Source organism: Cryptomeria japonica, chromosome 5 (assembly GCF_030272615.1).
Source record: "Cryptomeria japonica chromosome 5, Sugi_1.0, whole genome shotgun sequence".
Taxonomy (NCBI): domain Eukaryota; kingdom Viridiplantae; phylum Streptophyta; class Pinopsida; order Cupressales; family Cupressaceae; genus Cryptomeria; species Cryptomeria japonica.
The window spans coordinates 213,600,006-213,614,049 of NC_081409.1; the positions used below are offsets into that span (position 1 = coordinate 213,600,006).

The 14,044-nt window shown below is 32.6% G+C and overlaps 1 pseudogene; it reads right to left on the reverse strand.

Annotated features, from left to right (window-relative positions):
* Positions 1 to 3,722: 3,722 nt before the first annotated feature.
* Positions 3,723 to 4,409, reverse strand: LOC131875818 (putative germin-like protein 2-3; annotated as a pseudogene).
* Positions 4,410 to 14,044: the final 9,635 nt, after the last annotated feature.

The following is a 14,044-nucleotide window of genomic DNA, read 5'->3' on the forward strand; positions in this document are numbered from 1 at the left end:
TCTTATGAAGTTAGAGAATCATAGCTCAATCATTATTAAAATATGTGATATTTTATTAAGATTTGACTATGTAATTTTTGAGTCAAACTTATTGATCATATTTCATGAGAAATGGTTCATAAGAATCCATCTCTCATTAGTATGAATAATTACTAATTACTAATTATATCTATGTGATTCTCATAGGGGAGAAGTAACAATACTTCTTGGAGGTCACCTATTCTAGTAATCTAATTCAAAAGTGCTTAACCATAGATTTTTCCCAAGATCAAGCCACTTAGCTTGTTACTAAATTTTCAAAGCATTCAACAAGAGTTATGCCTCATGAACCATTCATTATAAAGATCCTTAGCTCAACCAATATCAAGTAGGTAGTTTTTTTGTATAGCATGTTCAATTATGTGATGTTTTCTTACGGTTCAACTACGTACTTTTTAAATTAATCACATTGACCAATATTCTATACATAGTGATTTGCAAGAGCTTATTTTCTTTTAGTATGAATGGTCCACTTAGTAGTCATTGCATAGGCAATGCTCACAAAAGTTAAGTACTAAGACTCCTTGAGAGATAATCCATCTCAATACTACACCAACTCAAACATACCCACTTATTTTCCTATTTCATTTGAAAACCCTTCAATAATGTTGTGCCTTATTAACCATTCATTATAGAGCTACCTAAATTATTATAAAACTATTTTTCATAGTGTATCAAATTATGTGATACTTTATGAATATTCAATTACATAATTATTTAATCAATCTCAATGACCTATATTTCATAAATAATCATTTACATTAATATACCTTTCATAAATATTTACATGAATGACCCATAAGCTTACTGAAGATGTTGAAGTCATTAAAAAGGATCACAAGTCCAGGATAGGGAAGTTGGATAAGAACTTGGAGGAGATGCTAAACAAATTATCAGCGCTGAGGGTCTCATAAAGGTCAATGAGATGATGGCTATCCATTGAACCCAACCTATCTCCAGTGTCCCACCATTTGAATCTAAATAGAAGAAGAAAATTCAGGAACTAAGCTTGTAAGGAGCAGGATCACAGGTTGCTATGGGGCCCTTTACCAAAACAAGGAGCAGGAATCAAGAGAGGATTTCAATGAAATTTATCATGGAAAAGCTTCAGGAGATCAACAAGAATATGATCTAGAAGAACTCTAAGCTTATGCACTCTCTGGTTTAGTTTTCTCTATTTGTGTTGGTCTTAGTTTATCTTTTTTGTTGGTTGTTGTTGTGTGTGGGCTCTCCCCTGTTTCGGTGGTTGTTTTGATGTTGCTTTTGGACTGGTTAGCGACTATTTCATCTTTCTTTAATTTTCTCTTTGGATTTGGGTTTTAGGTCCTTGTAAACCCGTTTATCTTAATTAAAAATATATGCTACTTTTTTAAAAATTATCTAGAATGATAATATTAAGTAATTTATTGTTGTGCTCTTAAATTAAAAAAAATGCAGATTGTGCTTTCTTTATCTTTACTTTTTGTAAAGATTTTAAGGATTTGGTGAGTAATAAATAGTTATAATTTTTTGTATTCCCTCATGGAGGTTTTGATCTATCATTTTCTAGGAATATTTAATAAGGTCACTTGGTTTATAGAATTATTTTATATTGATATTGGACTATCTATACATGCAATAAGATTGGTTACAAGTCATGTTATTAACTTATTTGATAACTTGAATTGGTTATCTTAAGTATACCATAAATATAGAACTCTAGGATTATCTAGAAGTGTGAAGATGTTTTATTTTGAAGGATATACTAGAAACAATGCTTTTGTTTCCCTTTCCTTCATAAGGAGAAAATTTCGGTATACATCATTAAACAATATGGAAATATGATATAATGGGTGTTATATTTTTTTCATCCTACCAATCTAGCCTAGTTGTGATACTATTTTGCCAATCATTATTATTACTACAAATTTCTACAATTTTTTTTATGGTTTATACTATCATCATTGTAAGAAGAATGAGAGTCAATACTAAAAGGATGCAAAACCAGAACAAAGAAATAGAGGACATCAAGCGGGCTGAAGAAACTATGGATCAGTTGGAGCTGGAAGCGGTGGAGATGCTTGAAAATTTGACCTAAGTCCGAGCTTTTGTCGGTCATTTTTGGTTTTTAGTCTGTTCTGATCTTTTGCTTGTTGGCGTTTTGTATGCTAGCTGTCTTTTCTTTTGCTAATGTCTTTTCTTAGTTGTGCATTAATGCTTATCTTTTGATCTTCCTAATGTACTGGGTTTCAGGAACCCATCAAAACTTGTTTTCCCTTAATCAAAAACATTTCATTTATTATTTTTTATTCACTTAAAGTTATTTTATTATTATGTATGACAAAGTTTTTAGTTTATTTATCTACTCCTAACTTAGTGTATTATAAGTAACAATTAATAATCAATATCAGTTGTATGGGACACAAATTGAAGTCTATAATATATGTAATTCCTATTTTCTTAGCACCCTTTAGTTATATTTCTGGTTTTCTAGATTGTAATATACCATTTAAAACCTGAGGAGTCATCCACTTCATCATATAATTTTAACAATGACATTTACCCAATGCCATTTTTTGATGTCCACTCATATCAATCATTAGATATTAAACCATAGGGCTAAATAGGTAGATTGATATAATTTATAAAATCTTTACTTAATTGTATTTATTTTTCATGATATGAATTTTGGCTTATGCGACCAATTTGTGATAATGCTTTCAAGATCAACACATATACCACCATAATATCCTCTACCAAAAAGAGAGATACTACTAATATAAGTTGAGACATGCTTATAACAAAGAGAGACCCCTAAAACAAATTTATAAGCCACCACAAGCACAAATGCAACTAAGAAAAACCTAGACCATGGGATGCAAATCCAAACAAAAAAAAAATCATAAAACCCTTATGCAACACTTTATTGTTGTTTATAACCATAGGGCCATCCAAAGTACATAGAAATATAAATTATTGCAAATCATGAGGGTTGTCAAAGAGTATGTTTTTTTCTATTGTGACAATCAAAGTTTCATTGAATAGTCCAAACTCTAATCTTTTATGCTAGAACAAAGAATATTGCAGCCTTTTAGCATTATACCAAGTACTTGATCCAATAGTGATCCAATAGTGGGTATGGGACTAAAAGAGTAGAAAACTTATATTTTTAATAAGACCTATTTTGAGATTAAGTTCGTTTATGTTAGAAATTTGATAGGATCGAGATAAGTCACATGATCATTTAATGTTTTTCAATTATAAGACAATTATTATCAATGTCAATAATTGTATAAAAAAGTGAATGCTTTATGTTGCGAGCCATCTCAAATAAAATTTAACATCAAATATATATATATATATATATATATATATAAATGATTTTCTTTCATATGAAACGCTCCACTTCAAAACCCTAAAGTGTTTAAGAAAACAAAGAACAAAATCATTCAAGGGCCATGCTTTTAGTTTTACCCATTGTGCACTACTATCAACTGAATGCTATTTGATTTATAATTAATTCAACTTCCAAAATAATTGGAATATTGCAGCCATAATAGATACTAGTTTCTAAAGAATATTGAGCCACACATAACAAAAGAATTAAATCATCATTCATAATTCGTTAGTCTGCATGCCTGGCCACTTCTTCAATTTATTGAGGAATGATAAAGAAGGAATGCCAGAAGAATCCATGGAAACAATTACATGAATTTGCCCTGAATGAAATCGACTACTGTTTTATCACTGCGGAAGGCCTTGGTCAATACACCATCTGGCATAGGAGGATTTGCTGCAACAGAGAATTGGAAGTAACCTGAACTCCTGGATTCTGGCTGCTCAACCCAGCGATGGCCACTGCATTTCGCTGCCCCACATTCTGCTGGAAATGTAGTAATCCCTTGGGAAACACAAACACGTCTCCTTTCTTCAACACCTTGCTGTGAAACTTGTTTGTTGTATCGATGAATCCCACTAGCAACTCACCTTTAAGTAAAACCAGGATTTCTGAGGCTCTTGGATGGGTGTGAGGAGGATTAATTCCATCCACAGCGTAGTCTATACGGACCAACGATATTCCCAGAGTGTTTAACCCCGGAATCTGGTTAACGTTGGCTGCTGTTACGTTAAACCCTACGGCGTTGTTTGTGTCCCCTCGTCGCAGCCCTCCGAAGAAGAAGTCCTCTGCTGAAACCATTTTGGGGTACTTGCAAGAGAAGCCGTTCACCAAAACTGTTCATATTCGAATTCATATTCACATTTTCTTAGTACTCTTACATGTACATAGAGAGCTAACAAAAAAGAAACATAAATTCCATGCATCAGACTTTACCTTGGCCTTGCCGGTCTGCAACACAGAAATCTTGCAAGGAATCAGGATCTCCTCCCATCACACGCTCACTGCAACAACACATAAATACACACAGGAAAATGAAGCTCATGCTCAAGCACCCCCCCATTTTTCCCAAGAAGATTATATCAACAGAGAAAACTCTGAGAAGTGAATTTGATTGAATTGCAAATCATGAGTCAACATTATATAGTGGAAATTGTAAAGGAGAGATTCGAAGTCACGTCGGCAATACCGCGTAAAGCTTAATTTTAATATGAATTATACACGGTCTTCATTACATAGGGGACCAAGAAGCGACCCCTTAGAACGACAAAATCGAATTCAAACTGCCCTCCCGCGCAAAGTACGGTAGAAACCCGTAAGCGTTTGATCTTTAATCTTCTGTCGACTTCATTTTTAATTTGCATACATCTAAATAACGCTGCCAACATCATCTAAGACGTGGGTATGTTTCCAGCACAAGGGTGATCCGTTAGCTTCAGTCTATGCAAATGGTTGCTGCAGCGGGAACAACGGGAGCTTCGAACAGGGTATCCGCATCTATCAAATCATAATGGAATGCGCATTATTTTTAGAATTTTACAGTTATAAATGCTCTGGTAGACATGTATGCAAAATGTGGAAGCATAGACAAGGCACGTGAGCTGTTTGACAGAATGCCTTAATGAATTGAGCCTTATAATCTGCTCATGGCCTCTTTGTGAAATATAGCCTTCAATGTTCTTTCTATCCCATGCTTACTGCAGATGAAATAAAGCACGTAGAGATCTTACACATAGAGGAATGAACCTAAAGGGTGTGACAATGTTGAACACAGAAAAATGTGGCCAACGAGAGAGAAATTGGCCAGAGCAAGAAACTAACGGCCTAAATAAAGTCATGGCAGTCCAAGAGTTAGTCTTTCATGTAGAAACAACCATAAAATAAGAGTTAGGTAGTCTTTCATGTAGAAACAACCATAAAATAAGAAATTGTCATGGAATGTTTGCATGCTACATAGACATCCAAGCATTGTACTAGATTCTAGACAATTTTACCTCCAAAAAGGATGTGACAAGTTTAAAAAAGCATAAGGCTGCCACAAGGACATAAAAGTTGACAAAAAGAGACCACGAGAAATAATAACTAAGAAAATTGAGGAGAAAACATGATCCTAGAAGTAGGCTACTAAGGGAATGGACACAAAGTGAGAAAAAAAGTTAACGTGAGATTGTAAATGTCATATGTAATTTTTAGTGTTATACATAAAATTTTAATATGGATTTTTTTAATTGATTATAATTATAAAGTTTTCTAAAGAATAGAGGAAAATAAATTATTACAAAATCATGAGAGGGACACAAAGTGAGCAAAAAAGTTAACGTGAGATTGTAAATGTCATATGTAATTTTTAGTGTTATACATAAAATTTTAATATGGATTTTTTTAATTGGTTATAATTATAAAGTTTTCTAAAGAATAGAGGAAAATAAATTATTACAGAATCATGAGAGGGACACAAAGTGAGCAAAAAAGTTAACGTGAGATTGTAAATGTCATATGTAATTTTTAGTGTTATACATAAAATTTTAATATGGATTTTTTTAATTGGTTATAATTATAAAGTTTTCTAAAGAATAGAGGAAAATAAATTATTACAAAATCATGAGAGGTATCAACATAGCCTTGTTTATTTTGTTGTAACAATCAAAGATACATTCAGTTGTCCAAAAAATTATGATTTATATTAGAACAAGGAATACAAAGTTTTATCATCATTACATTAGATATGACATTCTACTATGGGTGATCAATCTTTAATACAACGCAATGTCTCATGATTATTTTATGGATGTCATTTATGGAAGATTGTTATGAATGTTGACCATTGTATATGAAGGCAAGTGTTTTTATTGCGTGTCATCTTATGTAAACTCTAGCATTAAGAAGAGATATCAAAATATATAATTTAACAAATAGATAAGTTGAGATAGTTCATATTAATGATTGTTAGATTGAAAAAAAAAAAGAAAATTGTACATAATGTATATATAAATACTATATATTATTAGCATAAATTAAATCAAAATAAATTTCCTCACCTATATAAACTAGCCTTTTTGAGGAACTAATTTTTTAGAGTTATAATCAAGATCAAAATTATTCCCAAAGCCATACTTTTAGTTTTATCCATTATATACTGGCTATGTAGTTACTCGACTCAAATTTGATGTTTCAACTAAGGAAAACTTGGATTAGGTGTGTGGGAGTTAGTTCATCAATGCCTACTCTATAAATTTGAAAGTCCACCTATCTAGTATGGCATCCTTTTAGATATCAACAAAGGAATCAAAAAGGTAATTATCAAGGAATTTCCAAAAATATTATAGATATGATGAGTTCTAAAGCTCAACCTTGAGCTAGAAATATGAAGATATTATTAGGGAGGCTAAAGCAAGCATTATCAACTTAGATGATTTTAAAATATAGCATATTTTTAGAGAAGGCAACATGGCTGCTAATCTCTTTTCCAACCACAACCCCTAAAATCATAACACCATGATTTGGAGTAGTATTGCTATAGTGTCATAAATTGTATCCTTATAAAATTCCATACTCACTTGAACCTCACTTTGGAAAAATTTCCCTTACACCCTAATTATGTTGGATTTTACTCACACCAGTGCCAAATTTGTCATCTTCATTATTTTCTCTAATTTCTAGACCTTGGTTTAGACCAGATGAGATTGACCATGGTGCTAAGCATCATACTCCAAACCAAAGACCCAAATTTGAACCCTCTAATGGTCATAAATTGTTGAGTGGGAAATGTTTTCTGATGTCAGCCTTCTTCATAATTTTTAACACGTTTCATGAGGATAGGTATAAAATCATCTTATCACCTCATTTGAAACTAAAAGAAAGTATTATCCCTTCATTTGAAACAACTCTCTCATCAAGGAAATTCACTCCACAATTCAAATTTAAGTGATTAAGCAATAAAGCATCATTGCAGCACTAAAGGAGAGGTCAAGTATTCACATTTCAAGCATTCAAGATGGCATCTATGATCAAATTCTTATGAAGACATCCATGAATATTACTTCCCAACATCAACCTTTTTATGAAGACTTAAAGGCAAAGGAGATTTGCAAAATAAGGTATAACATTTTAGTTAAGCATTTCATTTTTAGATCTAGCCTCTACCTCATAATGGCATGCTCCCTTTTCCATTTTATTCATCATCACGTTAATTCTAAACTCAAGGTTTCACCTAGGAAATTCCCTATCAACCCAACAATACTTTTTCTCACTTATGTGTGTACATGATAGGATCATAAGAGAATAAATGTAGTTCAAAAAAGTATAGATTGAAACAAATTGAACCAGATTTTGAAGAACTAGAAAACTTGGACAATGGAAATCGCAAACAACATCTAACACCTTTTTGACAAAATTTTAGGAGGATATTCAAAGCAACATTGTGATCTTAAAACTATTTTTAATATCTGAAACTGATACCTTTGAGACTAGGTCGCTTAGCCCCATAGTCAAGCATTCTTGAGCCCAACTTTTAGACATAGATTCCTCTTTGCTTCCCTTTTCCAAATATTTTCTCAAAGTATGCATATATGCTCTAAAACTATCTGGTATATGTTGATTACTTTCAATTTTGCATCATTAGCCTTAGTTCTTGCATTTAATCAATTCATATCCAATTAAAATAATTCAATTAAAACAAGGTGAGTTTTATTTAATTTGTGCACAACCCTTTCCAATAGGTTTGAGTTTGAGCCTATTGAACTTTACTCACCTTAAAATTATGTTGTTAATGGGTTTGGATTCAAATCCTTGAAAAGGTGAAAGATAATTACCCGAATACTATTAGAAGGTTCCTTAAAATAGTCAAAATTAGTAGGCTATAGAAAGGGTACAATGTAGATGACCTCATTAGCATCTAGAAGCAAGTTTCTAAATTTTTTATGTGGTATATTACATTGGGAGGTTACTAAAAAAGGGTTATTTCATACCTTTTCTCAATGATTAACCATTTTAGGCATAATGTTAGGATAAATCTTGTATTTTGGCTTCATTATTCTTTAGCTAAATATTAAGTCCAATTAAATGAAATTGATATTTTCTTGCACTAGGGGATTATCTACTACCTGTACTATTATAATTTTTCCCTTACCTTAGTTCTTGTTTTCATAAAATGCATATATAACCCCTCACTTATCAGGTTTGAGTAGCTTCCCAGCCTTGAAAAGTGAAAAATTTGGCATGTCCAACCCTACTAATTGTTACATGACACTTCTTGGGTTGGATCTACTTTCATTATATAATATACCTTTCTTCTTACTTTGCCAAACCAAAAAAGGTCTCCTTAAAGAAACACCTCATTAGTTTTTTCATTTTCTCTTCTCATGAGATTGCTACCCCACCCAACTCCCCTATTCAAGATTAATCATACCTATGGGTAAGAATTATACCCCTCCCCTTAAAGATCACCCCACTACAAAATTATCCCCAACTAATTTTACATTTCTTAGTAAATTTCATCAATCTAACAATAAAAATCTTTTCTATACTTGTAATGTGGGGAAATAGGGATCACTAGCCCGTATGGGAAAACTAGAAATCTTGGGCCTATTTCCACTTTAATTACTATGAGAGGGAGAATGATCCAATTGTTCCAATATTTTCTTAGGCACAAGGTGAATTCAATGGTCCTTAATGGGGAGAGTTGAAAGGTGACTCTGCAATTTTAAGGAGGGATGCAAATGGGGTGAAAAGATGACCTTTTTGTGTGCATAGGAAAATTTTTAATTGATAGACCAATCCTAGAATAAGATCTAGTATAGTAGACTATAGCTATCCTATAGAATAAACCCTAGGAAAAATTGGAGGAAATGGGGCACCCTGCTTGAACTAATTCTAAGACTGACGCACCTTACTCACTTTGCTCCTAACAGTTTCAGTTCCGACGAATTGCAAACAATAGATCTCTACCTGCTTGATTTGTTCCTATTTTCATGGGTCCATCACCTATTCCTACACATATAAAAGAGGGAAATTATTTGGTAGAAAACAATTTTCCTAAGTCAAACCCTAATTTTGGAATTAACCTTGAAATTGAATTGAAATTTACTTGAAAGGAAAGCATGTTGATATGTAACAAAGGCTAGATTTGAGAATTAAAATGTCTTATACCTTGATGATGCAAGTGGTTTTTTGAAGATGATCACATATTTTTATGCAATAGCATGATTATACAAGATACATAAAAGGAAATCATACAATATATGCTTGCATGAAGATTGTTAAAGGTTTCCACAATTAAGAATATTGTGGGATGAAATACATTGAATAATAAGAATAGTTAACCTCCTTTATTCATCCTTAATTCGTGATTCATTATCCTTCCCAAAAGAAGGACAATACCTTTCTAATATAAATCTCCCAAGCATTTTGAGGTGTAAAACTTGGAACAAGCTGATATGAGAAAAGATTTCCAACTTAAACCAAGCTAACTATTAAGTGGTTTGAATTTGGTCCCAAACAACAGGGGACAAGGCAACCTGATTTGCCCAGTCTAGAGAGTGGATCACCCTAGGTGCCTTGACCCCTCCGATGTGGCCCTAAATTGGGGCTTGAGGTCCAAAATGGGAAGGAGAAGCCATAATGAGATGTAGAATTGAGTTGGGATGAACAACACTATATATGATATAGGCCATATATTCTTATATAAGGCCTAGCTAGGAAGTTAATTGTATAGAGATGCAATTTACAATACTACATTTAGTCCACCATTTTAGTGGGAGTATGAGCCTACACACATACTCATTGTACAATAGAATAAAGAGAAAGAGAGAGAGGCATTGTGAATGCATACAAAGAGATAAGACATCACTAAGTTCAAGGGAAAAAGCCCCCAAACCAAGGATTCTAAGTCATGTCTGATTTTGCCCAAGTTTACTATAGACATTGACAAGAAAATAAGGGAATGTGAAAGTCAGCTAGCAAGCATATCATAGTCATATGCACCACAATCATCTTTGGCTAGCAATTTTGAACCCCAAGTTGTGAGTATATTGAATAAGATCAAGGGTTTCAATCAAGAAAGGGATAGATTTTTGGGTAGAGTGTCTGAACTGAGGAGTCTTATTACTACCCGGATAGATTCTTTGATGAGTAGCATGCAGGATGCTAAGGATGCACTAAATAAGATTATTATGGAGATAGATAGGGAACATAAATGCATGCTTGCCTTTTCAGTGGAATGATAAGCATTTTGGAGATCTTGAAGAAGGCATGTGATAATCATTTGCTTTCCCTTAGAACAATTTTTGTACACATCTTCAAGTTTTTGTGAGTAGTTGTACATATCTTTGTATATCAGTTTTGGCGAACTCTTTGGCATTGTTGTCAAAGAGGGAGAGAGTAGAGTGGAAAATGGTGTAAATTCTTAGGGGGAACTTACAGTTCATTCAGCTCATTTTTCACAGTGTTTCCATCAATGCCAAAGGGGGAGATTATTGGCAAGAGACACTGTTTCGGTGAATATTGGTGCATGATAGATGTTTAGGGGTTTTCATTAATGGCAACTCAGTTTTTAGATCACATCCTGTGTACATGAATCTAGTTTACCGGAAGTCATTTTGTTCATAAGGCATAAGTCTGGAAGGTGGAACATAGTAACCGGTAGAGCATAAGATCATGGTGCACATCTTGATTCCAGTGACGTATTTTTGGTTGCGGTGATCAAGTTAGCTAGTTCAAGGTTCGAGTTAAATTACTTCATGATCCTAATATCCGGTGTTGAATTGTGTGTAATTTTAGAGCTCCAGTATCCGGTAACTCAGTTAGGATAGAACTATTTTGGAGTAACGTGTGTTGTGGATTTGTTGGGCTGATTTCGGTGATTAGTTTTATGTTTGAGGTGATTGGGTCGACTTATGGGAAGCATTTTATCATCTTATTTTGGTTTGCATGTGGATTTGTGATTGGATCGAGCCGACTTGGTGAAACACATTTCATGTTGCGTGTTATATGGTTGTTGGAAGCCGACTTAGTAAATAATTTTTTTGATGGTGCACATATATAAGATATTTGGTTGATCATTTTTTCATATGCGATGAGTGAAGGAAGTTTGTGTGAGCGAATTTGTAAGTTTGGTAAAGATTTTGGTGCTCTAGTATGTGACAGAGCAATATTATAGAGCAGAATGACAGATCAATTGAAGGAGACAATCTGAGCCTAACCAAAACTGTATTTTGGCATAGTTAGATGCTACACTTTAGCTCATTGATCATTGTAATCCTTTTGTGATAGCATGTAAGGAAATGAGCCTTCCTCTAGGTTGTAGCCCTTTTGTAAATGAGCAGTGAGCTCTAGGCAGTGTGCCTAAATGCAAGTGTATTCCTCTTTTCAAATATTGTTCTACTACTTGCCATAGTATAATAATATTATGGGTACTCAATCTCACCATGGTTTTTCCCTTTTCAGGTTTCCAAATGAAAATATTGGTGTTATGGTTGTGTGGTTGTTTACTTTATGTTTTTGCACTTCGATTAATTTCTCATGCATCTGCTGGTTTAAGAATCAGCTTGATAAGTTTGCGAATTATATAACACTGATTCACGCCCCCCCTCTTAGTGTTCATTGATTCCAATAGTTACTTCATTCTTCTCTAATTATGATATATTTCTCTCTAATGCAAGGTGCACAAATACTAAGCAATAAAGTACTGATAGCGAGAAATAGTAGAAGTGGGATTACTAAATGGACATGATAATGATGCTAAACAATGGATAATTGAAAACTATTTTGACAAAATAAAAATGCAAAAAAGGTGGATAATTTGAATGAAGAACAAGGTCTCAATTTATAAAAAACTAGAAAAATGATGGATGGTCGGGATCAAAATAATTTAAGGTTAATCGAATGGACCTGATTGAGTGCATGAAAAAGATGCCATTCGAGGAAGGATGAAGATGTAGAAAGTGGAGGAAATAGAAGAAAGCTGATTTTCGCATGTTCATTTCTCCTTTTTTAATTTAAAATTAAAATAAATGAGATATTTAAAAAAAAAATTAATTTTTAAAAATTAGGGAAGATATTACTTCCCCAAATTAAAAAATTAGGAGGATAAATAGAAGATTGAATTAAAAAATAAGAAAAAACAGTAATTATCCTCATATGAGAGGATAAAGAGTGATAATTTAATAAATAAAACTTATTAAATATCTCATGAAAAAAAAGAAGATAAAGATGAATTAATAAATTAAATTTATTAATTATCTTTATTTTGGAAGAATATAAATATAATAAATGAATAAATATAATTTATTTATCTATTATTTAATTTATGACTAAATTAATTGAATAACATAAATTTATTTAATAATTTGATGAAGGGGATAAATAAATAAATTATTAAATTTATTTAATTAACTTTAGAATAATTGTTAGTTAAGAAAGGGGTTTAATTAATTGAACCTAAAAGGACATATAAGTCAAATTGATGTCTAGAGACCTTTACTAGGTCAAATTAAGTCAAATTAGGTCAAATTAGATAAAAATGGGAAGAACTAGGAAGGTTCGAACATAAAATGGGAAGAATTGTTCAATCGAAATGGGAAAATTAGGTCAAAGTAGGTAAAAATGGGTAAACCAAGTCAAAGAGAATCATAGGACTGAAATGGGACCGATGCAATGCAATGAGGAAGGAGAAGAGGTAAAAATGATGTCATCAAAACTTGAAATTGGGAGAAAATGATGCAATCTAAACAAAAATGGGAAAGAGGAAATGACAAGATCAAAATATGAGAAAAATGACCTAATCGAGATAGGTTTTCGGATGAATTGACATTTTAGGATTGAAATGGTAATGAACTGACATCAATGGGATGGATTTTAGGCCAAAATGATATCCTAGAATTGAAATGGGGAGAAAATGATGTGAACTGGACAAAAAATAGGAAAGGAGAAGCAAGACAGTATCATGTGAATAATAAAGACTATACATGTAATTAGGTTTAAATAAAAAACGTAGGAATTTACCAATTTTGAGTGTCTACAAAAAGAATAAGAGATAGAATCCTTTCCCCTCAAGCGTGAAGGTCAAGGAAAAGGAGCTATTATGTTTCTCACAAAGTAAGATTGAAAATGAAAGAATAACACCATGCAAAAAAAGAGTTCACCATAAGGTAAAATACTATGATTACATGGTGTGGAGAAACAAAATAGGAAAATGGGGTGCTAAGGCACAACCTCTTTACCAAGAAAAAGAATAAGATCAGTTGTGAGAGTAATATGAGCTTTATCATGTTGGTCCTAAAAAAATTCAGTAAAAGCTTTACAATTATTAAGTGAATGAGAATAAATATGATGAAAGAGACAATACACATCACAATCTTTGTTCTTATAATTATTGCCATATATTATGAAAGGAAAAATAACATTCTTTTCATACTTCTTTCTCCAAATTATTCTTGTAGCTAGTTTTTCTTAATTGTCGATATGGATATGTCTTGTCTCTTGAGATATATGACAAGATACACTAGTGGAAGGCGAAGGGTTGTTTTCTTGTGGTAAAATATTTGATAAGGGAGGAGGTGGATTGTTTGATCAAGAAGAATTTTTTAATGGACAATAGTTTCCATTTTTCAAAGTACTCCTTAAGCATTTGAA